We start from the raw sequence: 26,017 nt of genomic DNA, 5'->3' as shown, positions 1-26,017 counted from the left end.
AGCATATCCATGCCTGAGCTGTCACGTACCAGATAGAGAATTCCAAGGGGAATGAAGCTGATTTCTCACCAAGGCCTCCTGAGCTCAGTCTGATTCTGGTTCTGACCCAAGTCAATGACTGTGAGGAAAAAGTAGAGGAAACCTGATTCTTTATTTTCCATTTCTGATCATGTGGGGTCTTCCCTGCCAACCTGTGTGAATACATGTACTCTTCCCAATGTGTTTCCCTGAGAAGAGGGTTCAGGAGGTGCTCTGGGGAGGGGGCGATAGTTAGCTTGGAGAAGGTGGCTCAGACGGGATATGACAATTATCTTCAAGTATTTGAAAGATTGAGATTAGACTTGTTCTGGTTGGCAGTAGAAGGCTGAAAGGGGAGCAATGGGTATGTTTCAAAGAGGCATGTTTAAGCTAGGTATCGGGAAAAATCTTCCTAATAATTTGTTGGGGCTTTACAAAAGTGGAATGATCTGCTTCAGGAGATAGTGGGCTTCCTTTCCCAGGGGTTCTTCAAGCAAGTTGAGGAGGTGCTCTGTGAGGTATGAGTTGGATTAATGGTTTTAAGAACCATACCAACTCTGAGATTCTGTGATTGTACCCTGTCAGCCTCCTTCCTGCCCACTTCCTGTTTTCAGGAAAATGCTGGGAACCTCTGCTTTGCCTCTGTTTAGCTAAGAGCTTGAATAACCCCATGCCAGAAAATAAAAAACAAATGCAAACAGTGGGATTCTACAGGAACGCACTTCCCTCCTGCCCACCACTGTCCTCCACCCCGACCTCCCCGACACACACACACACACACACACACACACACACACACACACACGTCTGGGTCTGCTGCCATATGTTCTATTTCTTCTGGTAATCATCACCATTAGCATTTCTATACTCCTTTAAATTTTACAAAGTACTTTGTAAATATTATCTCATTTTATGCTCACAACAACCCTGGGAGGTAGGTGCTATTGTTATTATCCCCATTTTTCAGATGAGGAAACTGGGCTTTCACATGGTTACAACTAGTAAGTGTCTGAGGCCAGATTGGAACTCAAAATTTTCTTAGGGGCAGCTAAATGGCGCAGTGGATAGAGCACCAGCCCTGGAGTCAGGAGTACCTGAGTTCGAATACGGCCTCAGACACTTAACACTTACTAGCTGTGTGACCCTGGGCAAGTCACTTAACCCCAATTGCCTCACTAAAAAAAATATATATATATTTTCTTAATACTAGGTCCAGTGTTCTAGCCGCTATATCATTTAGCTGCCTTCCTTGTAAGACTGAGAAACTCTGTGAACGACCACCTCCCTCTGAGATTTCCAAAGTAATTTCCATAGTGCTAGACTGCTTGTTGAGAGCTTGTAGCTATAGACCTGTTTGCTTGCTCCACCTCACAGCAGGCTCTAAGCTGCCACATCTGTCTGCACTATGGAAATTATTAGAAAGAAGTGTGGAGCCAAGGGACAGAGATGGATGAGATAAGGCATTTTTGCTCCCTGGGTAATGTTTGAACAAAGAACCCCCTTTGTTCTTGTACTATTTATCAGAGGCTTTAAGACTTCCCAGTAATGCCTTAACTCAACATATACACATACATACATACATACATGCATGCATACATACAACATAAATCTTGAACCAAGGAAAGTGGAATTTGCAGGGTTTATATATGCATGTGTGTTTTACATGAAAGCAACATTTTAAAAGTTTCCTTCAATGCCCTGTCATCTTCAGCATGTTTTTTATACCACAGGAATTGCCTAACTTGCTTCCACCAACTTCTGGCTTTGCCAAGGGGACCTTTAAATCTGTATTACTTGATACTTTTGTCAACCTGGAGACCATATTCTGAGGGGAGTAGAAAAGAGAAATGATCAGACTTCTCCCTAATGATCCAGCCAACCTCTGGTCTTTTTTCCTATCCCATATGGATCATTTGAAGTGAAATACTTTTTTTGTTCAAAGTAACATCTACATTTCCATGAGCCCTTCTCTTAGTCAAGCCAAAGGCTTACTAATGGGATCATACATTTTGGATAAGCCTGTCTATGTAACCATTATGCAGGGGTTTGCTGGTAAATGTTTAATAACCAGTGCTCTGGCAAGGAAAGTACACAGGACACATTTTAAAAGTTTAATCTGCATTATTAATGCTTTTTCTATCACTTTTCCTAAGTCTAGACAATCAACAAAGCAGTAAATCAAGCTCTGATTTGTAGTGATTGCTGATTTACAGAGTATAAATGTTCACACTGAAAATTGAACAATAGAGACAGTCGGGTTTAAGATGGCACCAGCACATCTCTGCCCTTCTATCAGGGATGCCCACAGAATCAAGGGCCTAGGTGATTTGAGGTGTGAAGTTTGAGGGTGGGGAGGAAGGGGAAAATCATAGTTCTCTTGCTTGGGGTGCCCACTCAGGAACATGGAGAAAATGCATTCCTTCACTTGTAAGCATATTGGCCATGATACATCTCTCTCTCTCTCTCTCTCTCTCTCTCTCTCTCTCTCTCTCTGTGTCAATCAACTATCTAGTTATGTGTTTTATTAAGAGGACTATTATATGTGTACATATATTTTATTAATAGGGAATAATGTTTTTTATCAGGAAAGAATAATCAAAACATTACGTACTCTCCAAGCAAATTATAATACTTGAATAGATCTTATTATCTTGTAGATTTGCAGTTGAAAATCCTAACCCATCCCTACCTGTCCACACTGTGTGACCATTGTCTGTGATCTGTTGGAAATTTGCCTTTCTCTCTTTCTTCTGACACTTAGAAGGTTCTCGCAGAGTGCTCTGATGGACTAATTGTCTCACATGGGACCTGACCATTTTCTCTTCCTATCATATTCCTTAATGACATTTTCCCCTCCATTCTTGGAATTTATTTTATTTTATTTCTTTATTTTATTATTATATATTTCAGCCTGCTAAAAGACTTGTATCTAGAGGATGGAGTGCTGGACTTGGAATCAGGAAAACTAGGATTTGAATCTTGCCTCTTACTAACCATGTGATCATGGGCAAGTCATTTAACTCTCTGAGACTCAGTTTCCTCATCTGTAAAGTGAGGAGATTAGACTAGATTGCCTCTAAGGTCCCTACCTATTTTTTAGGTGGATAAACAAAAGATCTGAGAGGTTAAGTGTCTGCCTAATGTGACATTGCTAATAAGTGTGTATATGTATGTATGTAGGTATGTACATATATACACACATACATATATATACACATTCATATACATGTCAGGATTTTAATCTTTATCTTTTGATTCCAAGTTCACCACTCCTTCCAATATATGGCACTATACTAGTTACCAGCTCTTCAGTTAAAGAAAATTCTGCATAGCCTTAGACCTGTCTACAATAGTTCACCTAAAATTGGGGATGGGCAGAGGTCAAAATTCTCCCTCATCTTATGGAGTATTGCACTAAAAAACTCATGTCCACAGTCTCCTTTGGGCTCTCAGACTTGTTATTCTAATTCACACATCTTCTTTTAACTCATGGCTGAGTTATCTGAGGGCCTTCTCCATCAAATGGTTTTAGCCCGCTTCCATCTCACTCTTGAAGACTAAGTCAGGAGATGCAGCATATCCTAAATCTATAATCCTAGTCATAAAACCCTCTGCTCCTATGAATTCTATTATCCCAATGTCCAACACCAAACACTCACCAAAGTTCCTGACCCAAGTCCAAGTAGGATGAATTTTGGTTATTGAAACCAGTCCACAAGATGCAGTTCTTCCAGGGTCAACATACACCACTTGCCATGGTGAACGTACCTCCCTGCCAGTGCTGCTCCTTTGGGAAGACTGGCTTGTTCAATTGTGGCAGTCAACCCCAGAAGTTATTGGACAGGTTTGTGGATTTTAAAATGCAAAGGGATTGGCAGTTTAATGCAAATGAGCAAAGGTGACCCCTCCATTTCAACTCTGAAATGAAGACAAGTGGGAGATGCTTACTTAGGGGACTCTGAGCTTTCAATAATCCAGTCTTGCACACAGACAGTCTTAACTCCCAATGGATGACACTCAAGCAAGAAAGGACAGGCCAGTGCTGATTGGCATGGAGCCTCCCAGGAAGGTGGCCTTCTGCTGATACATGATGGCTAGAGTCTGTTTTCCAACTTACTCATCACTCCCCTCTATCCTCCCACCTTGGTCTTCCTCAGAGTTGGCAAACATTCTCCTTCCAGACTTTTCCAAGGAAATCCTTCCTCTGGTGGTCAAGCTCCCTGGCTTTGATGAGCCAGCCAACTGTTCATTTCCTAACCAAGAGGCTAGCTTTGAAACTGAGCTCCTTTGAGTCCTAGTCAAGGACAGTTTGGACTTAAGGGTTGGTTAGTGTGGCCAGAGGGGATAAAAGAAGGAAAGCCAATATTAAAGCCAGCAGGCCTAAAAGAAATGTGAGCATGCTTCTGAATCCCTTTAGGTTAGTTTTATTGATAGATTTGACTTTGAAGGTAGAGTGTTAATGGCCCCTGCCACCACAGATAGATGCTTTTGTTTTCTTCAGCCTAGTGCTCCCCATATGAGCAGTAAAAGTTGGTGAGGAAATCTAAGAAACAGCATGAAGAGAGAGAAAGAAAGAGAAAGATTGAAAGAGAGATGAGAGAGTAGTGAGGAGCAAGAAGAGAAGGAGGAGAGGAGGAGACAGTAGGGAGAAGGGGAGAGATCACTGCAATGAGGAAAAGTTTGTAAAAGTAAGCAGCTGCTCTAGGTACAACCAGAAGTTACTGTCTATTTGCACTGTTTTCTTTCCTCTTTGTGGTTTCTAGATCAAAGGACCATGTGGATATGCTGTTTTCCGGTCTCATCCAAGAAGGAAGTCAAAAGAAAAAGCATAGTAACACTCATTAGAAGGTAACTACGATCTCTGAAAGGCTTGCTGAGGACAAAGTGCTTGAGAGAACTAGAGGTACCATCAACTTGGTCTTCACTCTTCCTCCAGTTTCCTTGTGCCAATTCCCCTGTTTCCCCTCCCAGAAAGGCCTCTGGCCTTGTTCCTCTTTCCTATAGTCTGGTTGGCAACCTGTCCTTTTCATTTTTCAATTTTGGGGAAGATCAGATTCCATGGGAATGAAGAGCCTTGACCAAAACAATATGGCGACAGATCCTTCCCTCTTAAAGAAAGATAACTCTCAAGCTTAAGGTCGGGGATGGGTATGGAAGGAGGTAGAGCTCATCTACATGTAGTCCTTGAATAGAAGGGGGAAAAAATAAGCAAGTACCACTGTGTCCTGTATGACCATCTGAACCTGTCGATGGACTAAGGAACAATGGGAGTATGGTATAGAAAACAATTAGTGTGAAAGTAATCCTTTAAAAAGAAAAACAACCAACCTATTGATTGAGTGGTGAATGTGATGTTTTTGTAGGAAAAGAAGAGAAAATGAGTTCAACTTTAGCTTCCTTCCTGCTCATCTCCAGCGATTACAGGAATCCCTCATTTTATATCAACTTGATATATGGAATCGTTATACAGGATTTTGAATTTATAGAAATGATAAAGTAGGGAACTAATTAATTGTGTGTAATTTGAAGAGTCAAGCTTGAGATATTTTCAGTCTACCACATCATGCATTAGGTAATAGAACCTGTGGGCAAAACAAGGCTTTGGAGCTCAGCTATATTAGATTCTAGTCTCACTTGAGAGGACAAAATCTCTGAGGACTAAGGGAAAAATAAAGCATAGATGCAGTTCCCACGGGGCTGAGTGGTGGGGAAATGATGGAAGAGGAGAAATTTTGGAGTAAGGAAAGTGCTGCCAAACACTCCCAGCAGACACAGAATTGCTATTGGGTGGCTTATGTCCATCTCACCTCCCCTAAACGTTTTGATTCATTCTATTTGAAGAGTCTTTGCTGGCAGGAATAGATTTCAGAGTTTACAAAAGGAGCGAATGGAAATCTAGTATTCACTTTGCAGTCAATTTGGCTGGAACATATCTGTTCTGTAATGCAAGATACTGATGTTGTGACTACCTTTTATCTTAATCCTCCCCTTGGACATCAGGAGAATACAAACATATGGTCCCTTTGTATATTCTCTGAGAGACTGTGCCCTCTGTCCCAGGAATATCACAACTGTCCTCTGGCACTGCTTTCTTAGCCATGCAGCAATCAAAGAATCCCCTTGCTCATGCTTGGAATGGGAGTACTATGGCCAAATTACCACAGCTGGCTCAGGGCTAGGACCCAAAACGGCCATATTACAGGCTAGGATATAGGTACTGGGGGTGGTACTGTCATGTGCACTGGCCTGTGCACACCAGCTCATCTAGGCTTGGGACATCCTCCAGTGCCGGGTTATGCAGGTGGCACACACCTCCTCAAATGTCAAAGAGGAGAGAAACCCATTTTATAATGAAGAACAATGATATGGTCTTCTCTCAAAAACAGATTCAACTAAATCTAAGACGATTTTAGGATCATAGATTTAGAATTATAAGGGAATTTATTGGCACAGTGGAGAGATAACTGGTTCTAGAGTCAGAAGACATGAGTTCAGGTCTCAACTCTGATGCTTCTTACCTGGGTGGACTTGGCAAGTCTTTTAATTTCTCTGGGCCTCAGTTTCCTCATCTGTAAAATGAGAGGGTTGGACTAGATGGACTTCAAGGTTTCTTTCAGTTCCAGATCTGTTAGTGATCCTTAAGAGGCCATTATAGTTCAACCCCAACATTGTTGTTGTTGAGTCATTTCAATCATGCCCAACTCTTCATGACCCCATTTGGGGTTTTCTTGGCAGACATATTGGAATGGTTTGCCATTTCCTTCTCTAGCCTACTTTACAGATGAAGAAACTAAGGCAAAAAAGGGTTAAGTGACTTGCCCGGGGCCACGCTGCTAGTGTCTGAGGCCAGATTTGAACTCAGGAAGATGAGTCTTCCTGACTCCAGACACAGAACTCTGTCTACCACTGTGCTCCCTAGTGGCCCCGGTAAATTCAAGAAAGAGTGAGGAATCTACAGAGAGGAAGACTTGGTTGCCTTGTCTTGGAGGTATCACACAGAGGAGATAGGAGAGGGGGTGGGTCAGAATCTACCTAGGCTAAAAGCTAGCACAAGCACATGCTAGGGACAGATGCTTGTTTTCTCTGTGTGCAGGGAGCTGAATGTTGTCACTATCACAGAGAAGGGCTCTTACCAGGTGGACCAGGAGAGTTGCCCTGGGACAAGCCAAGACCAGCCTGGAGGGGCCATTTTTCAGAAGATCAATTGGGGACCTCCCACAAAGAATTAAAATCTGAGAAAAAGAAAGCAGTTGAAATGGGGAAATGTCTCTATTTGTGGCCTGGGGAAAACCCAGCTCAATATTTAGACTTGAATTTACATAGTTGACAAAGTAGGGAACTAATCCTCTCTCTGTGATTTCAAGTCAAACTTAAGATAATTGCTGGCTGTTGCAAAACATTAGGTAGCAGTGTGATGGGTAAATAGCCTAGCTCTAGGAGACACTGTAAATAACCAGAATAAAATGTTACACACAAATTTCACAAGCTCTTACACATGTAGATTCAAGGGGTGGGTAAAGGGTGGTAAAAAAAAATTCAGCTGCTTTTAGGAAAATCGAGAGGGCCTGACATCAAGATACAACCTACATCTTTGCCAAGATGACTCTGATTTGCTTGTATCTGGTCACATAAGGATACAAGCCCTTCAATCAAAGAGTAAAAATATGCTAATCCAATCTCCCCTTTGAGAACTCAAAGTCAATAAGTCAAATTCAGTATGCTTACGTGGTATGCATCCCCTGAAAGCACAGACAAGGGGCCTAGAAGGAAGAGCCAAGAGTTTCTGGAAAAAAGAATCTCAGGGAGACCTAGAGATAAGAGGAATGGCCAATTTTAAGGCAGGAGAGGTAGACACAATCATCTAATGCATTCTGTGCAGAGGTAGGAAGACTAAAAACTACTAGGCAGGCCCTGATTAAGGGCTGTTTTGCACGGTTTTAAGGAAGTTTGAAAGTTTTTACATTTAAACCTCAGTTTCTGATTTTAAAAAAAGTACAGGCCCATTAATAAAACATGTCAATTCATTTAAAAACAATTTCTGGTCTGCCACCCTCCTACCTGAATCCCTGGGCACTTTCCTGATCATTCCAATGGGCATATTCTGTAACATTGTGGTCCATAAGCATTGTTCAAATACACTCATAGTATAAAACATTCTTAAAGACTTCTTGGGCCTTCCTTTTGAGTTTTGGTCAAAAACTATGTTTTAGTCAGGAGTCAGACTAAGGAAGACCTTCACGTAAACCAAGAGAACAGTGTACATTTGGTAAACATTTTTCTCTGTGTAGGTCATTTTTTTCCACATCACAACAAATGCTCAGTAAACACTTGTTGACTTCCTTCATTCATTAAATTCTCTATTGCCTACAGTATGCAGAGTAGCAACACAAGGTATGTGGTAGAGCAGTTTTCAAAGTGTGGTCCAGGTACCTCTGTGAGTCCCCAATACCTTTTGAGGGATATATGAGATCAACTTAATTTTATGAGAAAAAGACATTTTAACTTCAAATTTGGTTTATAACAATAGGTACAGCCAAGACTAGCAAATGTTCTTGGGGGTCCTCAATTTTTAGGAGCCTAAAATAATCCCGAGAACAGAAAACTTGAGAATCACGGTGTAGTGGATACTGTAGTAGCCTTGAAATTAGAAAGACCTAAAATTAAGTCCCGCCCCTGACACTCACCAGCTATGTGACCCTGGGTAAGTCATTCAACCTCTTAATGCTTTGCTACCTTTTTCCCCCAACTCCTCCTCTCATTCTCTTAATACTATCAACTACAGAACTTGGAGAGTTCCCATAGTCCTAGGCTTAGGAACATTTTGGGACCCTATGGTTATCACTCAATAGACTTGACTACCTTGGAAAGCATTTCTTTAGTACAGGTATTCCCTGATCTAAACTAACCCAATAATTGAAAATCCAAATTAAAAAAAAAATGACTATAAATTCAAGGGCCTGCATTTACTCTGCAAATAATGTGACTAAGAATTCCTTTAAATAGAAATGTCTCCTGGTGCATTTATGATTTGATTCAACGTTCAAATATTTACTTGAAATTTTGCCTGCTTCCTGAAGAGGATGATGGGGTATGTGGTGTATGTGATATGTTTTGAGAGGTAAGAATTTTGGCCTGTATTTTGAAATTCCTTGGGTGGCAAAAAGGTTCAAGGCCAAATTCTGAAGGAGAATCAGTTGGCCAAAGATCATCGTTATTTATCCAGGGTCTGGAAATGAAGTTTACACTTGTTATCTAGAAAGACTTTGCTGGAGTTACTTTTACAACTGCTTCTCCTAGCACCTACTTGGATTTTTCAGGTGGCAATTGAGGTAAGAACCACAGTAGTTCATTTCCTGTGTGAAGAGAGACCTGATAAGGAGAATGTTTCCTTAGTGCATCTTCCTAACCAAAACTGGGAGGTACTTCCATATCTGGCTTCATAGACTAATGCCCAGTGATCTATTCCCAGAGTGGGAGGGTCACCCAACTTTGCTACAGCAGGTTAGCAGCTCTCTCCTTGTACCTGCACAAGCTTTCTCTTTACCCTTTGTTTCTATTTTGTTTTGTTGCCTTCAGTGTTATAGTCTCTTTCCAAAAGCCACAAGAAAAATGAACTTCTCCCAGAAGGGGAGATGAGAAAGGGAAAAAGTACAACCTTTTGAAAGAAAGAAACCATTACATTCCTAGGGAGATATTTTTAAAAGTCAGATTATGCATCAAAAATAGTTACTCAAAGCAAATAGAGATGTTATCCCTGTTTCAGTTGGTTGTTCATTTCAAGATTCATAGAGAAAAGAGTACAGGTCTGTGTGCTGGACATTTTGAGCAAGGATGTGACTTTCACAGCCAATTTATAATCTGTGTCTAATACAGTTTACTGTTTTTAAAAATAGGGTGTGTTTTTTCCCCCTCAAGAGTGAATAGACCCAAGATAATCATGGGAATCTAAGTTAAAAGCCAAGAGCTTCAGTAAGATCAAATTAGAGTGGTGAAAGGAATTCTTCCTGAGGAAGAGTCAACACAGAATCTATCAGTATCAGAATACTGTCTGGGATTTCAGAATGAAACTAGGGTAATCAGATGACTGTTTAAATTTAGTGAGTGAACTTAAACCAAAGTTGACACACAGGATGCATGTGAGTAATCTCATATCCTCCTCCTCTGTGGTGCTTATCATGTGCCAATGGTAGGCATTAAAAGCCCAAGTATTACACGGGTAAGCAGACAGCCTCCAGCATTGAATGAGCCAGCATTCATTCCCAGGGGGGTCACTCATGATTAGTCTCTAGAAAAAGGCCCTTGATTAATCTTTGGTCCTGGTGACGCACTCTGTTCTAACCTGTGGTTTTACTATGAAAATCCACCAGCAAGTCTTCAGTCTGGTCATGTGGTGTAATTCTTCCCGGGGGCATTGGGACCTGTGTCTGATGTCGTTTCCTCCATGGCTGATGACTGCATTCATCCTCTGTTCTCTGGAATGAAGCCACATTGGCAGGGACTGGAAGTGTCTCTTTTCATCCTGACCTCTCAAGCCTACTCTGTCATAAATTAAAGAGCCCAAAGCAAACTGTGGTCTATTAACATGATGGAATACTCCGTAGCTACTAAAAATGGCAGGAATACAGACTATAGTGTTGTATGGAAATTTATATATGAAATAATGTCAAAGTGAAACAGACTACATAACAGAATGCATACAATGAATATATAAATAAGTCCATAGGAATATGGTCTTAAGTTTAAACATTAAATTAAGAGACTTAATTATATTCTTTTAGTTTCACGAAACTGGAAAAGACTTTAGAAGTCATCTAGTCCAATGCCTTCATTTTAATGTGTGAGAAAACTTGGGCACAGGTAACAAATAAGGAAAGCCAGGATTGAAACCTATGCCTTTGACCCTGAATTCATAGCTCTTTCCACTCTGCCATTCTACCTCTAATCAAAGATCTAGAGCTAAAAAGGACCTTAAAGACCACTGAATCTAATCCCCTTGTTTTGCATATGAGTAAATGGGAACTTACCAGCTGTGTGACCCTGGGCAAGTCACCTTACCCCATTTGCCTCAGTTTCCTTATCTATGAAATTACCTAGAGGAGGAAGTGGCAAACCATTCCAGTATCTTTGACAAGAATACCCCAAATGGGGTCATGAAGAGTCCAACACAAGTGAAAAAATGAAAAACAAGCAGCCACCCAGAGGTTAAATGAAGTACCCAAGATCACACTTAGTAAATATCAGAGGGGAACTCTTAAGCTAATGCCCTACACCATGCTACTTCTCTAATGGTAGAGAAAAATAATTTGGAGTTAATGGAAATAATTAGTCATGTTTATTATGCTTAGTGAAACTCAATTCTGAATTGATAATGGATTCAGAGAACAGTAAAATAGTAAACAGTAAAGTAGTAATATAGTCAGAGGACCTGAGTTAAATGCCAACATTGTCTCATTGCTTATGAAACTTTGGTTTTCCTGCTCCAGCTCATTTTACAAATGAGGGAAATGAGGTAAAAAGTGTGACTTGCTTAGGGGGTCACAGCTAGTATAGGTTCCTGAAGCTGGATTTGAACTCTTGTCTTCCTGACTTAAGGCCCAAAGCTCTATTTACTGTGCCACCTAGCTTATCTGAGACTTGGGGCAAGTTACTTCAATTCTCTTTGTCACATTTTCCTTGTGTAGTAGCATGAAGCATAGCCCTCAACTCATGAGTTTTCCAGAAAAGGTCAAAGTACTCTATTGGTTGAAGCCAAAACTAGAAGGAAAGCAGGAAAGAGGGGTAAATTTATTTTTATAGCAAGTTTCTCTAATAAAGGCCTCATTTCTAAAATAAACAGGGAACTGAGTCAAATATATAAAAATAAGATTTATTCCCAAAATGATAAATGATCAAAGGATATGAACAGACAATTTTCCAAAGAAGAAACCAAAGTTATCTATAGTCATATAAAAAATGTTCTTAATGTCTTCATACCTATCACATTGACTAATGATAGAAAAGGAAAAATCACAAAAATACTGGAGGGAATGTGGAAAAATTGGAACACCACTACATTGTTGGTGGAGTTGTGAACTGGTCCACCCATTCTGGAGATTTGGAATTTGGAATATTTCCCAAAATTCTGCATACTCTTTGGCCCAGCAATACCACTACTAGGAAGAGATAGAGCCAAGGTTGCAGAGGAAAGGCAGTGATTCCCCTGAGCTTTCCCCAAGACCCCTCCAAATACCTTTAAATAATGCCATAAGATAATTCCTGGAGCAGCAGAACCCACAGAAGGACAGAGTGAAATAATTTTCTAGCCAAAGACAACTAAAAGGTCAGAGGGAAAAGTATTGTACTGGGATGAGAGTGGAGCATAGTCTAGCACAGTCTGCACCAGCACAACCCCCGCCCCAGTCCCAACAGACCAGGACCAGGGTCCCAGGACCTTGGGAGCCACAGAATCAGCAGTGGCAGCGACTGTTTCTGGAACTCTCAACCCACAGATGGTAAAATGGTCAAACTGGCTAGAAGGAGATTATAGGAATCTAGCACTAAGGTAGGAATCTGTTGCTTTGCCCATACTTGGATCTGGGTCACAGTCCTGGGTGGCAATCCCAGCATGGGGAGGAGCACTAGCACCCCAGAGTTTGCAGCTGCAGTGGAGCAGGGAACCTCTTCACAGTTCCAAGACAGAAAAGAGGGCTTGTGGTTGCTCACAGACCAGAGCACAGGCCAGGAGAGTAGTAAACACACCTCTCCTTAGATCATACCACCTTGGAAGAATTGAAAACTTACAGGTCCCTAGAAGTTTCTCTGAAAATAGCTGTACAAACCCCCTGAAGTTTGGGACAGTGCACCCTCCACCCTGGAAGTAGAAGCCTACTTTATTTTACACACACACACACACACACACGCACACACACACACACACACACACACACACACACATATATATATATATATATATATATATATAGTTTTGAGTTCCAAAATCTATCCCTCCTTCCCTTCCTCCTTTGCCCACTCCTTCAGGTGGTAAACAATTAGATATAGGTTATACATGTGCAATTATATAAAACATTACCATATTAGTCATTTTGCTATTACCCAATTAATGGGCATGCCTTTGATGTCCAATTCTTAGCCACTTCAAAAAGAGCTGCTACAAATATTTCTTACACCTATAGGTCTTTTTCTCTTTTGGGGGATGTCGTTGAGATATAAACCTAGCAGTGGTATTTCTGGATAGGCATGCACAGTTCAATAGCCCTTTGGATAGAATTCCAAATTGCTCTCCAGAATGGTTGGATCAGTGCACAACTCCAACAGTGGAATATCATCCCTGTTTTCCCACATCTTCTTCAACATCCACTATTTTCTTTTTGTGTAAAAGAGTTAAAAGTCAAGAAATAGGTTGGAAAAATGAGTGAACTAATCAGACTATAGAAAGTTACTGTGGTGACAAGGAAGATCAAAATACACCCTCAGAAGAAAATAACAGTCAAAGTTCCTATATCCAAGGCCTCCAAGAAAAATAGGAGTGGCCATGGAAAGGCTCAAAAAAACTTTGAAAATAAAGTAAGAGAGATAGAGGAAAATATTGGAAAAGAAATGAGAATGATGCAAGAAAATCATGTAAAAAAGTCAACAGCTTGGTAAAGGACACACATAAATACTAAAGAAAATAACGCCTTAAAAACAGATTAAGCCAAATAGTAAAAAAAAAAAAAAAAAAAAGGTACAAAAAGCCAATGAGGAAAAGAATGTCGTGAAAAGCCAAACTGGCCAAATGGAAAAGGAAGTACAAAAACTCACTGAAGAAAATAACTCCTTAAAAATTAGAATTTATCAAATGGAAGCTAATGACTTTATGAGAAATCAAGAAAAAATAAAACAAAATGAAAAAATAGAAGACGATGTGAAATATCACATTGGAGAAACAACTGAACTGGAAAATAGTTCCAGGAAAGATAATTTGAAAATTATTGGACTACATGAAAAAGTCATGATCAAAAGAAAAGCCTAGACACCATCTTCTGAGAAATTGTCAAGAAAAACTACCCTAAAATTCTACAACTAGAGGGTAGAATAAATCTTTAAAGAATCCATCAATCATCTCCTGAAAGAGATCCCAAAATGAAAACTCACAGGAATATTATAGCCAAATTTCAGAGCTCCCCAATCAAGGAGAAAATATTGCAAGCAGCCAAAAAGAAACAATTCAAGTATTGTGGAGCTGCAGTCAGGATAACAGTAAGATTTAGCAGCTTCTACATTAAAGGATTGGAGGGCTTGGAATATGATATTCCAAAGGGCAAAGGAACTGGGGTTAAAATCAAGAATCACCTACCCAGCAAAACTGAGTATAAACAATCTTTCAGGGGAAAAAAATGGGCATTTGATGAAAGAGAGAATTTTCAGGCATTCTTGATGAAAATACCTGAGCTGAGTAGAAAATTTGACCTTCAAATACAAGACTCAAGAGAAACCTTATAAAATAAAAAAGAAAGGGAAATCACTAAAGATTTTTAAAGGTTGACTGCTTACATTCCTACATGGGAAGATAATAGTTGTAATTCATAAGAACTGTCTCATTATTAGGGCAGTTGGATGGAGTAAATATAGACAGAGGACACAGATATGAGTTGAATATGAAGGGATATTTAAAGAAATAAAATTAAGAGGTGAGAGAAGAATGAACTGGGAGAAAGGGAAAGGGAGAGATGGAATGGAGTAAATTACCTCACAAAGAAGAATCAAGAAAAAGCTTATAGAGTGGAGGGGAAGATGGGGGAGGTGAAGGGGAGTGCGTGCACCTTACTTTCATCAGAATTGACTCAAAGAAGGAATAACATACAAAATTGAATAAAGAAATATATCTTACCCTGCAGTAAAGTAGGAGGGGAAGGGGATTGGGGGTGGGTAATAGAAGGGAGGGATGATTAGGGAAGAGGGTAGTCAGAAACAAAACACTTTTGAGGAGGGATTGGGTGAAAGGAGATAGCATGGGGAGGGAATAGGATGGAAGGAAGTAACAATAGTAACTGAAAAAATTTGAGGCAAGTTTGTCTGATAAAGGCCTCATTTCTCAAAGATATAGAGAACTGAGTCAAATGTATTAAAATAAGAGCCATTTCCCAATTGACAAATGATCAAAAGATATGAACAGTTGTCAGATGAAGTAATCAAAACTATCTATAGCCAAATGAGAACAAAAAATTCTAACTATTGATTGGGAAGATGCAAATCAAAAATTCTAGGATACTACCTCACACCTATTGGATTAGATAATAGGACAGCAGAGGAAAATGACAACTATTGTAGGGGATATGAGGAAAATGAGACATTAATGTACTATTGGTGGAGTTGTAAACTGATTCGACCATTCTATAGAGTAATTTGGAATTATTCCCAAAAGACCATGCAGACTTTTTGACTTAGCAATACCATTAGTAGGTCTGTATCCAAAAAGAGATTTAAAAAAAAGAAAAAGAAAAGGAACTATATGTACAAAAATTTTATAGCTTCTCTTTTCTGGTGGCAAATAATTGGAAATTGAGGGGATGACCATCAGTTGAGGAATGGCTAAACAAATTGTGGTATGTGATTATGTTGGAATACTATTATGCTATAAAAAATGATGAACAGGATGCTCTCAGAAAAATCTGGAAAGACTTACATGAGCTGATGCAAAGTGGAATGTACTGTGTACAAAGTAACAGCAATTTTGTGGGATGATTAGCTGTGAATGACAGCTATTCTCAGAAATATAACAATCCAAGACAGTTCTGAAGTACTTACAATGAAAAATGCTATCCATCCCCAAAGAAAGAACTGCTGGTGTCTGAATACAGATTGAAGCATACTTTTTTCTATTTTATTTTTCTTGAGGTTTTTTTGTCTGTTTTCTTTCATAACATGACTAATGTAAAAATGTTTTTTCATGACTGCACATGTATAACTTATACTGAACTGCTTACTTTCTCAAAGGAGAATGGGGAAGGAGGAAGGGAGAAATTTGGAACTCAAAGTTTTTAAATGGTTGTTAAAATTGTTTTTTACATGTAACTGGGGAAAATAATATGCTAAATAAAAAATAAAAAAAAATACCACTATTAGGTCTGTATCCCAAAGAGATCAAAGGAAAAGGAAAAGGACTTATATGTACAAAAAGATTTATTAGCAGCTCTTTTTTCGGAGGCAAAGAATTGGAAGTTGAGTGGATGTCCATTAATTAGGGAATAGCTGAACAAGTTGTAGTGTATGATTATGATGGAATACTATTGTACTATAAGAAATGGTGAGTAATATAGTTTCAGAAAAACCTAGGAAGACTTATATGAACTGATGAAAAGTGAAATGAGCAGAAACAGGAGAACATAGTACACAGAAACAGCAGCATTGTAATGATGACCACCTGTGAAAGTCTTAGCTATTCTGATCAATGCAATGATCCAAGACAATTTCAAAAGACTCATGATGAAAAATGCTATCTAGCTCCAGAGTAGTGGGGAAAACTGATGCACTCTGAGTGGAGATTGAAGTATATATTTTTTTTACTTTATTTTTCTTGCTTTTTCCCCACAATATGGCCAATATGGAAATATGTCTCACATAATTTCACATATATAATTGATATCATTGCTTACTTTCTCAATGAGGGAGGGAGGGATTGAAGGAAGAGAGAATTTGGAACTCAAAATTTTTAAACATGAATGTCAAACATTAATCAGTTAACTAATTTTTTTATAAAAAGTACTCTATTGGTCCATATCCACCCAAACCCAAGCTCACAAGTTCCTACTAGTCTTTTTACCTTTACTAATCATCCAGAGATCATAATTTTGTTTTTTTTTTTTAAGCAGAGACACTTAAAGAAATAGCAGAGTAAGAAAAGTAACTTTGAACCATTTCTCTCTCAAGCTTGGAATGTACCCACAACATTCCTTGAAAGCATGGACACATATAGGGCACACCCTTTTGTCTAGAGAAGCAACTCATGCCTCTATGTAGCACTGTTGCTACAGAGCCAACAGTATCTCTGCTGATGTCATGGGGCCCCTGCTGCATATGCTCCCCTCTCATCTCATGAGTTATGAGTTTTCTCACCTAGGTGTACAATAGGTGTGATGTACTTTCTTCTATACATTTCTCTGCTGGTTGTACAATTGCTGCTAATCACAACTAGATGTCTCTTCCCTGACCAAAGGTTTGTAGGGCTTCTGTGCTTTTAGATTTGGGTTTCAGCCAGTGAAGCTCAACTGAGTTTCTACCTCTTCCTCACATGAGGAGGTGTGTGGCCTGCCATTACTACTGTAGCTTAAAGCCCAGAGGCTTTTCTACAATAGCTCTTTTATTTTTTAAATTTAACATTAAAAAAATTTGAATTCCTAATTTTCTCCTTTCCTTAAGCCTCTCCCCTACTCACTGGGAAGGCAAGCAATATGTTATCAATTATATATGTGAAATCATATAAAACATATTTCCGTATTAGCCATATCACACAAAAAAAGCAAGAAAAGCAAAGTGAGAAAAATTATACTTCAACTTACGCTCAGAGTTAATCAGTTCTCTCTCTACAGGTGGTTAGTATTTTTCATCATGAGTCCTTTGGATCATTGTATTGATCAGAATAGCTAAGTCTTTCATAGTTTATTATCTTTACAATATTGCTGTTACTGTATACAATAACCTCCTGGTTCTACTCACTTTGCTTTGAGTGAGTTCACATAGGTCTTCCAAAGTTTTTCTGCAACCATCCTGCTCATCATTTCTTATAGCACAATAATGTTTCATCACAATCATACACCACAACTTGTTTAGTTGTTCCCCAATCGATGGATATCCCCTCAATGTCCAATTCTTTGTCACCACAAAAAGAACTGCTATAAATCTTTTTGTACGTGTGGGTCCTTTTCCTTTTCCTTTGATCTCTTTGGGATACAGACCTTGTAGTGGCATTGAATTATAGCTCTTTAAGAAAAGGTTGAGTACTTACACATCTATAAGGCTAGGCATGTTTGCTTGCTTCTCCAAGCCTTGACTGAAATGAAATGGCCATTTCTTCTTAGGAGAAAACTTCTTGCCCAAGCCAAGCTTTTTGGAACAGAAAGCCAGAGTCACCTACTAGTGCTGTCAGACCTGTCTAGTTTTAGAACTGTATTTCTTGGTCAGCATGGGCAGCATCTCTCTCAGGAGTCTCTAAGCAACTTAGGGTTAGGAAATCCACATAACTAACCAATTAACTTCCAATTCCTAAATCATTTCTAGTCAGAATTTATTTAGGAACCAGCTTTCTAACAAACTATGGACCAGGCTAGTTGTCTTGTTTAGGGTGGATTCTAAGTAACAACCCAATACATGTCTTTCTTTGAGTAGCTCCTGCTTTTGACTCCTCATCTCCTGGGATGCCGCAAGCATGGGCCTGTGTGCATGAGTACATGCATGTATATGTATGTATGTGTGACAGAAAGAGAAAGAGAGAGAAAGGGAGATAGAGAGGGAGGGAGAGAGGTATGAAAAGAGGAATAGAAGAAGCCTGTGGAAAAAAACTCTAAATCACTATTGATTAGGTAAATGCAAATTAAAACAACCTTAATATATCATTTTACACCTTTAAAATTAGTTAAAATGAGTGAAGGGGAAGTGACAAATGGATTGAATGTGGAAAAACTAGGACACTAATTCATTGCTGGTGTAATTGTGATCTGATCCAACCATTTTGGAGAGCAATCTGGAATTATTCCCAAAGAGTTATTAAACTGCCTATGCCTTTTGACCCAGCAATACCTCTACTAGGTCTATTTCTAAAAATGATCAGGGGAAAAGGAAAAGAACCTATATATTCTAAAATATTTATAGCAGCTCTCTTTGCGGTGGTAAAGAACTGGAAATTGCAGGGATGCCCGTCAATTGGGGAATGACCAAATAAGTTGTGGTATGTGACTGTTATGGAATACTTTTGTGCTATAAGAAATGATTAGCTCAGTGATCTTAGAAAAACATGGATAGACTTGAACACAATAATGAAGAGTGAAATGAGCAGAACTAAGAGAACATTGTTTACAGCAATAAAAATATTGTTTTGAGAACAACTTTGAATGAATAAATCATTTTGATTATTGTAAATACCCAAATTAGCTACAAAAGAAATATGAAGAAAGCTGCTATCTATATCCAGAGAAAGAATTGATAAATAGAAGTATGTATAGAATAATTATGTGTGTGTGTGTGTGTGCGTGTGCGTGTGTGTGTGTATCTATTGGTAGCCATCTCTAGGGTGGGGGAGAGGAAAAAAGAAAAAAATTGCATGATAACTTTATTGCATATTTAAAATGAATAGCAAAGTTGTACATTTGCAGTTTCATGTGCAATCATGTTTTTAATTATACTATGTTTGTTTTATTCCATAAATTTAAAATAAAATAAATTTTTTTAAAAAGAAGAAACATGGACAAATCCTTGATCACCTATGGCTTATAGGTCACCATAAAGGTAATAAATCAGGCTTACTTTCAGGAGTCATAGAATTTAGAACTAGAAGGAATCTTAGAGATTTCTCAGAAAAATGAGATCCAGAAATGGTGAAATGACTTTGTCCAAGGTCACAAGGTAACATAGAGCAGAACCATAATTTAAATTCAAGTTCTTGTACTTCAAACCCAGTGCTTATCACTATACCTTGGCTGGCATTAGAAATAGAATTGGCACAATTTCAGGAAAGAGCAATACTTCCCCTCTTTTTTTTTTAAATAAACTCTTTTTTCTTTTTCTTTTTTTTTTGGTGAGGCAATTGGAGTTAAGTGACTTGTTGGGGTCACACAGCTAGTAAATGTAAAGGGTCTGAGGCCGAATTTGAACTCAGGTCCTCCTGAATCCAGGGCCAGTGCTCTATCCACTGCGCCACCTAGCTTCCCCCTCCCTTCTTTGTTTCCTGAAATTTCTTTTGCTAGACAGAAAGCTGTTTATTGCTCAGAGGTAAAGTGTTATATATAAAACTTACAGTAAATCTTACTAGGTGGCACAGTAGAGTGCCAGGCCTGGAGTCATGATGAGGTAAAATCTGGCTTCATACACTTACTAGGTATGTCACCCTGGGCAAGTCACTTCACCCTGTTTGCCTCAGTTTCCTCCTCTGTAAAGTGATCTAGAGAAGGAATTGGTAAACCATTTCAGTATCTTTGCCAAAAAAACTCCAGATGGGGTCACAAAGAGTAAGACATGACTGAAATGAATCATCAACAACAGTAAAGTTTAAATGGCTAGTATCAGAAAGATATTTGAACTGATAAAGGAGGAAAAGGGAGAAAGCTTTAAGCATAAGAAAGGGATGGCGGGAAGTCAGAGAACCCAATAAAATAGAAATTTTACCTACTGCCAAAAATTCTTACAAGAGCCACCTTATTTCCTATCATCTGGTTCAAATGGAGATGGTTCAAATACAATTTCCTGGGGAGTTATTTGGAGACCTCCAGATTATGGGGAACCTGGGAACTCTGTCTTGCTGAAAAATCAACCATGGCATTAACTGGCCAAAAAACTAGGCTTTGGCTAGAGAAGTTATTTATAGGACCCAGCACACTGCTCTGTACACAAAGCGTTCTATAAATATTTCTTGAATTTGATGAATTAGGGTCATTGATTTAGAATTGAAAGGGCTCTTAAAGATCATAAAATCACAGATTTTAAATCATAGATTTAGAGGTATAAGGGACTTCAGAAGACATCTAGTCCAATCCCCTCAGTTTAGAAATAAACTGAAGTCCATTGAGGTTAAGGGACCTGCCCAAGATCATTTAGGTTCTAATTGTCAGAGGTGGGTTTTGAGCCCAAATCCATTTAGTCCAACCTTTTCATCTTACAAATGAGATCATTGAAGCCTAGAGAGATAACATTACTTTTCCAAAGTCATGCAAGTATTAAATAGAAGAGTAGGGATTCCAGCCCCTTCCTTTTTAAACAAAATTATTTTATTTGTCATTTATGGAATAAAAAAGCATTTCCATAACATAGTACAATATAATAAAAAAGACGATTGCACATGAAACTGCAAACCTACTATGCACAACTTGCTATTCCTTTCAAATATACAATAAAATTATCACATAAATTTCTTTTCTTCCTCTTTTTCCCTCCTCTTTCCATAGGTGAGTTCTGAGATCCTCCATTTAGAGAAAGTGTCCAAGCCAGCCATGTTCACTTTCCTACTCTTCTGGCTCCACTTCTGACTCTCTCCATGCTCCTTCCGTTTTTTCAGTTCCCTTTTCTGTATAGTCTTCTCCCATTAGAATGTAAAGTCTTAAAAAAAAGAAAAGAAAAAAAGAATGTAAAGTCTTTGAGTTAGGGACTATCCTTTTTTTTTCCTTTTTTTTTTGGGGGGGGGGTGTTGTTTGTCTTGCATTTATTTGTATTCCTATGGTTTAGTCCAGTGTCTGGAATATAATGCTTAATAGACATTTTTTGACTGGACTCTAACTGCAACACCAGTGTTCTTTCCATTGCATCAAATTGAGCTTATTATTACGAGTCCATTTCACAAGTTAATTTGAAGCTATTGAATCAGTTCTGGGATTAGAAGTGGGATGAATCCACAAAGATGGACCCTTGGTAGTTCAGTTTGAGTGAGAGGGAACCTAGCACGATGACTCTGTGAACCCAGAAAATATTTATTGCTTATTCTTGCTTTTAAAAAGCAAACAAAAAAATTGACATCTGTTTAAAATATGATATGAATGTTTCTAATTTAGCCAATTTCCTTTCCTTTCCTTTTCTTTCCAGTATATTAGTGACTTCCACTCAATATATGTTTAAGAAATTCATTTGTCCAATAAAGTGAGAGAAAATACTGATTATGTGATTTGGAATAAGTCAGTTTTATGACTCTTGGCCTCAGCTTCTTTATCTGTACAATTATGAGATTAGACTCAGTGGCCTCTAATGTCCTTTTCAACTCTATCATCCTATAACATGGATTTACACGATGCTATGATAAATTGACAAACAGAGTCCTCTAGTGGTTAGATTACCACATTGCCGCTTACAAATGGATCCATATCTATTTTGTTTTTATAATTATATAACTGCAAGGGAGGAAGAAGAAAGCTTGTAATTTAATTCCTTATCTTATTCCTAATGAAAACAAAGTTGATTTTTTTGACCATCAGTTGGTGGGTATAAAAATGCTGCTTTTCATCTTCCTTCCCTCCATCCCTCCCTCCTTCCTACAAATTAGAGCTGTCCAAAAGTAGAATGGGCTACCTCAAAGTTTCCTTTTATTAGAGGTCAAATGAAGGCTGCATATTCTATAACACTTGTGCTTTGGGTAGGGGTAAGGGCTAGAGAATTATGGAGGTTTCCACCAACCCCCAAATTCAGTGATTATACTGGTAGCTACCATTGTATTTTGGTCTGAGAGGGGAATTAAACACCTTTGCTTCTTCCTCAGTGTGTCCTTTGCTAGTCAGCTTGAGATTCCCATTGGAATTCGTCCTTAAGATTAATCCATCAGTTTTAGAAGGCTCATATTAATTAGTATTTTAACAATCCAAGGCTTCCCGTGAAAGCCAAGAAAGACCCGCATTTTTAAATACAAATATTCCAGTGATGTTCTTGCATGGCAATGAATCTACTATCTGCAAAGAATTAAAAAATGATTACCATGCAAAGGGAAATGAAGAATTGCATGGTGGGTAGTATGAGCAAGCCAAGCATATGACCAGTGAGGAACTTTGAAGAGCAGGAATAAAAGGTGTTATAAAGGAATTATATGATGAGAAAGGAAGATGGATCTGGTGTTAAGGCTGAGGAATGAGTGTTGGACAGCCAGTGTATTCTACTAATATGTTTTAACATGAAGAGAAAGTAAGGAAGGCCTCCAGCAAGTTGAATGGACTCACTGTGACAAACATATGGGAAGCCATGGACAAGAGGGCTGGGTAGGCATGAATGAGTTGGGGCTTGGTTCATTGGAGAAAACTTCCAAATCAATGAGATTACAAATCCATTTGTATATCTGAGTATGTTATCCTGAGTATCCTCCTGCAAACTCATTAGCATGAGCTTGTCAGTCACTTAAGCATTACTACCAAAGCACAAAAAACATCCTTGAGAATAAGAGATATAGTACAGATGGATAAGCTCCAAAAAAGGGGGGGGGGATAAATGGGGAAGGAATGAGAGTAAGCAAGGAGTTTCAGGTGTTTAGAGAGTGGTGGAGGTAGGGGTGGGAGTGGTAGTGGTGGTGGTAAAGTATTTGCTGAATTATTCCATTGTTTTGCTCAGGGATAGCCCTGAAGGAATTTATTGACCTTACATTTCAGCAATTATGGCTAATCTAGCTTTGAAATGATTTGTTAGGCAACTAGTATATAAAGTGCTGGACCTAGAGTGAGGAAGAGCTGGGTTCAAATCCTGCCTTAGACACTCACTATGTGACTCTAGACAGATCACTTTACTGCTGTCTGCCTCAGTTTCCTCATCTGTAAAATGGGAATAATAATAACTCCTACCTCACAGATAATATTTGTAAAGTATTTTGAAAACCTTAAGGTATTAAAGAAATGTGATTTGTTGTTGTTATCTTGGGTTTTGTTTTGGTTTGGTTTTTTGGTGAGGCAATTGAGGTTAAGTGACTTGCCCAGGGTCTCTATCCACTTCGCCACCTAGCTGCCCCTGTTGTTGTTATCTTGTTATAGTTAACTCATTTCTTTCACTGGTTATTTGGCACTTGGCATAATTCTATGAGAAAAGTTTCAAGTAAATACTTTTCGCAACTGTGGTAGCTATTCTATAGATTCCAGGGACCTATCTTTACTGACTTGGTTTATATTTTTTTCAATCCATACTAGCAAGAATATCTAGTCAAAACCCTAGGATTGTTTCTACCATTTGCTGATACATAGGCAAGTCATATAACTTCTGTAAACAGTTTCCTTGCTTAGATAATTTCTCTGAGCATTTTCATTATATCTATAAAACAGAAATAATAAAAATAATAATGATAGCAATAATGTCAATACATTGGAGATAATAAGCAAAGGGAAGACCCTATCATTAAGAGGGATCAGGAGGGGCAGCTAGGTGGCGCAGTGGATAGAGCACCGGCCCTGGAGTCAGGAGTACCTGAGTTCAAATCCGGCCTCAGACACTTAACACTTACTAGCTGTGTGACCCTGGGCAAGTCACTTAACCCCAATTGCCTCACTAAAAAAAAAAAAAAAAAAGAGGGATCAGGAAAGGTTTCTCACAGAAAGTTAGATTTTAGCTGAGATTTGAAGGAAGCCAGGAGGCAGATATAAAGAGAGAGACTATTCCAGACATGTTGGAACATCTTACATTTCTTCTTGCTGTTTTTTCCCCTTGGGGAGGGGGAGGGTAAAGACAGTATTATGTAGAAATTATGGTGAGTTATGGGTTGTTTTCCAACTTTGCAAAAATTATTCATTGTTGCAATTAATGTTATTTGATTCTGAGGTTTTCTAAGTGAATCAGTATATCATCTGCAAAAAGTGATCATTTTGTGGGGCAGCTAGGTGGCGCAGCAGATAGAGCACCAACCCTGGAGTCAGGAGTACCTGAGTCCAAATCCGGCCTCAGACACTTAACACTTACTAACTGTGTGACCTTGGGCAAGTCACTTAACCCCAACTGCCTCACTAAAAACAAAAAACAAAAACAAAAAGAAAGAAAAAGTGATCATTTTGTTTCCTTTTTACCTATGCTTATTCATTCAATTTATTTTCTATTTTGTCACTTTAAAAATAGCTCCTACTTCATAGATAGTTTTATTTTTTTAATTCAATGGTATTTTGCTTTCAAATTTGTTAAAACTTTCTTTGATTCTTTCAGAATTTCCATTTTGGTGTTCAATTAATGTTTTCAAATTTGTGAGTTTTTTATTTGTTTAAATTGCATGTCCAATTCTTTGATGTATTAATTCTTTTGTGGATAAAGGCTGTTTTAGATATAAGTTTTCTCTCCAAGGAGAGATTTAACTGTCTCCACAGATTTTTTTTTTAATGTTGCCTCATTGTTGTAATTTTCCTTGATGAAATTATATATTGTTTCTAGAATTTGTTCTTTGCCCAAATTCCTTAGGATCCAATTAATTTTTGGGGGGGGCAGGGCACGGGGTTAAGTGACTTGCCCAGGGTCACACAGCTAGTAATTGTCAAGTGTCTGAGGCCAGATTTGAACTCAGGTCCTCCTGAATCCAGGGCCAGTGCTTTATCCACTGTACCACCTAGCTGCCCGCGATGATAAACTTTTTATTTAAAGTTTTGAATTTCAAATTTTATCCCTTCTTTCTTCTTGCTGCTCCTCCCTCCTGAGGTGGTATGCAATCATATACAGGTTGTACATGTACAATTATGTAAAACCTTACCATATTAATAATTTTGTATAAGAAAACTTGAATAAAAGAAAAAATGAAAGAAAAAGAAAAATAGCATGCTTTAATCTGTGTTCAATTAATATCATTTCTTTCTTTGGAGATGGATAGTATGCTTCATCATTAGTTCTTTGGGATTGTCTTGGATCATTGTATAGCTGAGAATAGTTGTCATTCACAGTTCTTCATGGAACAGTATTGCTGTCACTATGCACAATGTTCTCCTGGTTCTGCTCAATTCACTATACATCAGTTACATGTCTTTCCAGGTTTTTCTGAAATCATCCTGCTTGTTATTTCTTATAGCACAATAATATTCCATCACAATAATATACCACAGCTTGTTTAGCCATTCCTCAATTGAAGGATTTTCCCTTGATTTCCTATTCTTGGCCACCACAAAAAGAGCTGCTACAAATATTTGTACAAACAGGTCCTTTCTCTTTTTGGGGATGTCTCCAGGATATAAACCTATCAGTGGTATTGCTGGATCAAAGGTTATGCAGAGTTCTATAGACCTTTGAGCATAGTTCCAAACTGCTCTCCAGAATGGTTGGATCTTTTCACAACTCCACCAAGAGTGGATTAGCATCCCAGCTCTCCCACATCCCCTTCAACATTGTATTT

The sequence above is a fragment of the Dromiciops gliroides genome, chromosome 3 (genome assembly GCF_019393635.1).
Source record: "Dromiciops gliroides isolate mDroGli1 chromosome 3, mDroGli1.pri, whole genome shotgun sequence".
Lineage (NCBI taxonomy): Eukaryota > Metazoa > Chordata > Mammalia > Microbiotheria > Microbiotheriidae > Dromiciops > Dromiciops gliroides.
The sequence above is the reverse complement of the archived record's forward strand: the minus strand, read 5'-3'. Positions refer to the sequence as shown.